Source organism: Teleopsis dalmanni, chromosome X (assembly GCF_002237135.1).
Source record: "Teleopsis dalmanni isolate 2A chromosome X, ASM223713v2, whole genome shotgun sequence".
NCBI classification, from domain to species: domain Eukaryota; kingdom Metazoa; phylum Arthropoda; class Insecta; order Diptera; family Diopsidae; genus Teleopsis; species Teleopsis dalmanni.
Window position 1 is genome coordinate 16,136,308 of NC_051848.1, and position 4,592 is coordinate 16,140,899.

Consider the following 4,592-nt stretch of genomic DNA (forward strand, 5'->3'; position numbering starts at 1 on the left):
AAACTGGCAAGTGTGACTGTTTGCCAACAGATTCACACTTTCAGAAAAGGAGTTATCGAATAAGTCTCCCCAGCTCCAAAGCACATCGGCCAATTCCAGTTGGCAACAGTGACAAGTTGGGTACAGCTACATTGAATTTGTTTGCGTCACGACGAGTGATTAATGGTTTTTGTGGATATAAGTTGGTCTCTGTTCGCGTTGGGTAATTCTCGTTGTGAGTACATGCGAATCAATCCATTTGTGGATAAACTTTAAAAAAAAAAAACAAATAAATAACATTTTAAAAAGAACCATAAATGTGGAATAAACATAAATACACAAGTTTGTTTTTCTCCAAACACTTCTACAATTAACTACAATTAATTAATAACAATTACAATTACAAATGCAATAAATTACAACAAACTATTAAGTTATTGGTTAGATAAGGCTGAATATGAACACTTCTACTCGGTGATATATTTTACCCATCGAAATGGCCTCACTTTGTTTAACTCTATGTGCCATTCTTGCTGAATCATTTAGACTTTCAGATGAAGTTAAAATAACAATTAGAGATATAATTGTGGACAAAGGTGTAAAGTATTATTATTAAATTGCTCCACCCGTTTATCATCGCAATTTCTGCACGGTCCACTTGTCGGAATATGTTATCATCGAAGCACCAACGCAATAAGTCAACATCTCCAATAAGACAATGTAGTGGTTTCAAAAGAAACTGTCAAACTGCCATCCCACCTCAACAACGTCCATGCATCTATCTGCAATATACTGTAAACGTATGGGAAAAGGTATACATTAATTTGCAAATATTTTCGACTTTATTTTCCCTAATTCCAAGCCTATTACCTAGCATCCGAGTATTACAGAATTTAACTGATGTCAGACAGTCACCACCCATTTAAAGTCTTTTCCAAATTTCTGTACTTAGCTTTGATTATGTTAAAAGTGGAAAAAGTATATTCGCTGGCATTTTGTTTGCTTCTATTGTTATAATATTGACATTATGTTAGTGCTGTGGGATATTTCCAGGCGAAATTTGCTAATTAAGCTTATCGTTACATTATAATAATTCACATTTCGGTAGATGTTGTTTTTTGCTTCGAGTACTTCACCCTATCTTAATAGTCCAGTTGTTGATTTTGCTCTATTTTCTTTAAAATGGTATTTTTAACCGATTTTTTGCTTTTATCGTTTGCTGCTTATTCTTTTAACCTGCCAATTGTAAATTGATAAAGTATGGCACATGCGGTCCTGATCCACAAAATACAACAAATACTCCCGCAAAGCTCACATATTTCAAATCTTGAAAATCATGTGAATCCGCTGGCTACGCCTCTTGCTAAGATGACAAATTCCTTTTGACTGAAACAGAATAATAGACCTGCCATCCTGCTTTTCTAAAGATCACTCTGATTAATTCATCTTATACGCCGTGATATATAGTAAATAAACCCTGGTTTCTTATTCAGAGACCCCTTGAAATAAGAATAAGATACCTCAGTCCAAGCAAATTATATACAGACTATAAACTTATTAAGAAATTCGAATATTTCCTAAGACCACTGATACTCCACAATGTGGATGAGGAGAACCTATTTAGGATTTTCTATTATTATAATTTGAGGGTTTAACGGATCACAGTACAAGTTTAATTTAATGAAAAATTTTGATTTGTTACTTTGCAGAGCTTAAGATGATAATAAAATTGTGACTGAAATTTTCTGATTAGTATTTCTGAGGAAATCAATTTATTATCAGGTTAAGTTGATTTGATTTAAGGGAGAGACGCAATCGGCTTTTTATCTATACTCCAATTCTACTCCCAACACACTATTTGCTCTATTATTTAACTTAAGTACAATTTTAAATTAATTGTACTCTTAGTACTTACTTACTTGATTAAGTATAATAAGTGCTTCAATTTAGTCTATATTCGATCGTATTAGATGTGATGGATTTTCGCATGTATGTAAACTTATAAACTCTCAATTTATGTTTTTATAATTGATTTATATTTTAATAGAGAATAATTTTGAATGATGTTTCAGTCAAGGATATTTAAAATCTGTGTTGCGTACAAACTGAAATCTCAAATTCACTTCTAAATATTTATGAATGGAAAGCTTAAATAATATTAAACAATAAATCATATGAAAAATGTGCAGCTACTTTCTTTTAGAAATTTTTGCTCTTCACTTTATTATTCTGCATTTTTCAAGTGGTGTAATAAATTTATTCACCTGAAGAATTCTCATTCCTGACAAAATGACAGCATGTCAACACCAAATGTCAAGTTCACACAAATACGACCAGCGAACTCATTCACACACCCACACACCCACTCCTCAATATACCAGGTAACTACTGAATACATAAACAATTTGTGCGTACCGTACCAATTTGTTGAAATTTGTTCCCATATTTCTGGTTGCTTACCCTTCTTCAATCCCAAATCAAGCCATCACTATCACCGTCACCGTCACCGTCACCATCACCAACACAGACGAATGGAGCGTCATTGTATCTCACATCTCCTTTTTTAACTACACTTTTGGGTTTTGTTTTCTGATTCCTTTTTTTTAGTATTTTATCATTATGACATTTGCAGATTTACCCGAAATGTCAATCGTTATAATAAAAATGTTTGAAAAAGCCAATAATCGATGCCAAGTATGCATGAATTGGCAAAAATAACCAATTCAGTCACCAAATATGCGCACAATCGCCTGCGGTGGAAAATTATTGTCAGAAATTATGACAGCGCTTGACACAATTGAATTGCGGTTGCCGGAGTTCGTAGTTCCAAGTTCGTGTCTCTGAACTTGCCCAAGAGTACATTCGTGATTACGATTTAAGTCGAATTTATTATAACAAATAGAAGCAGGATGGATCGAATAGCGCACGGATATATATGTTAATTTCAAGTAGCAATAGAAGAAAACTATTGCACGATAACGTGAATCAGCAGAGCTCGAGAATTCGTCATTCTAAAAATTTTGGTGTTATCACTACAGATGCTGAAAGCTCCTCATTACAAATTAAGGACACATTACACAATTTAAGTGTACTAGGATTTATGGCTAATTCGTTAAATGGAACAGTTTAGATAAAATTTCACAAAAGACTCACGTTTATGGCAGGAATATTGTGTAAGTGGGTGAACATTAAAACATTTGTAATTAAAAAAATGTCAACAGCATTCTTCTCCACATTAACCCTTTTTTGGTTATATGGACCAACACCAGAATTTCGGAAGCAAAGGGCACATGATCGAGGGTTTTCCAAGCTGAAATTCACGCAAACTTATGCGTAAGATCCGAAATCATCAGAAAACTGTCTGGCTTCAGTTATTTACTCTGACAGCCAGGCTGCTCTTAAAGCTCTGTCTTCTTGGACTTTCAAGTCGAAACAGGTTCTTGAGTGTTGTGAGCTCCTACAGTTACTTGCAGCTCGAAATAAATTAAGCTTTTACTGGGTTAGGGGTAACAAGGGACTTTTAAGAAAATGAACACAACACTTAGGTCATTATGGTCTGAAATATAACCTTTACGTATAAACTATGATTATCTGCTAATTCGGAATGCAGATTATGGCTCGAAGATGAGGAAACAGAACAGATTAAGAGCTCTTTAGATTTATAGATTTAGTTCTGGAATTTGTTCACAAAGCTTTAAAGGGCTTTGTGTAATTAATAGTGAAATTAGTGCAATTGGACTCTTCTGGCCGTAGTACCGGCTGTTGGGCGATTTCACGTCAAACCTTTAATAATAATAAATAACCTTTTTTTGATACTATTTTCTAGCATATTTACCTCAATATGAATAAATGCACACATGATATTTTAATAACATATGAGAGGGCAAATCAGCGTATTTAGATAATGTTACCAGATCGCGATTACTTGAAACCTTGAATTTATTTTTTATATGCAAGAAGTTCCTAATAAAGTACTATAAACAAAAAATATGATGGGGAGGCAGGATTACAGAGAAAAGGCTACCATTAAAACCTACAAGCCATATATATTTAAAATCTCAGAAATATTTCATTCAAATATCTTTAGTCGTACACCCATTTAAACTTCATTCAATATCCTTTAGTTTGATTCTGAATATCTCCATATACTAAAATAAGTTCGAAAATTATAATGGTTTCGGAAAATTTTAGATTCCTTTTACAGAAAAATTAATTTTTTTCAGATTTTCTACAAATTTTCATAATTCAGTACTTTATTATTCTATAATGCAAAACTATTTGGTGCTGGAAATCTCTTTCTATCAAACACCGTTTCTCTGTATTTATATACAAATTAAAGTGTTTAAATAAAACGTTTTCGGGCTATTAAGGACTTCAGTACTGAATGTTAATTTGTATAGACTTTGTTTGGCGTTGTGTATCTTGGTAAAATATAATTTTGAATAATGTTCCACCCAATATAAATATTTTTATATATTCCACACTATTTAATACTCAGCAAAATTGAACTGTTCAATGGTTACCTAAAAAAAAATAGTTCACATGCTGAATTCTATTTATCCGTGTATATTAAAACTGATGACAGTGCACAGCAATATTTAGATAAATTGGTG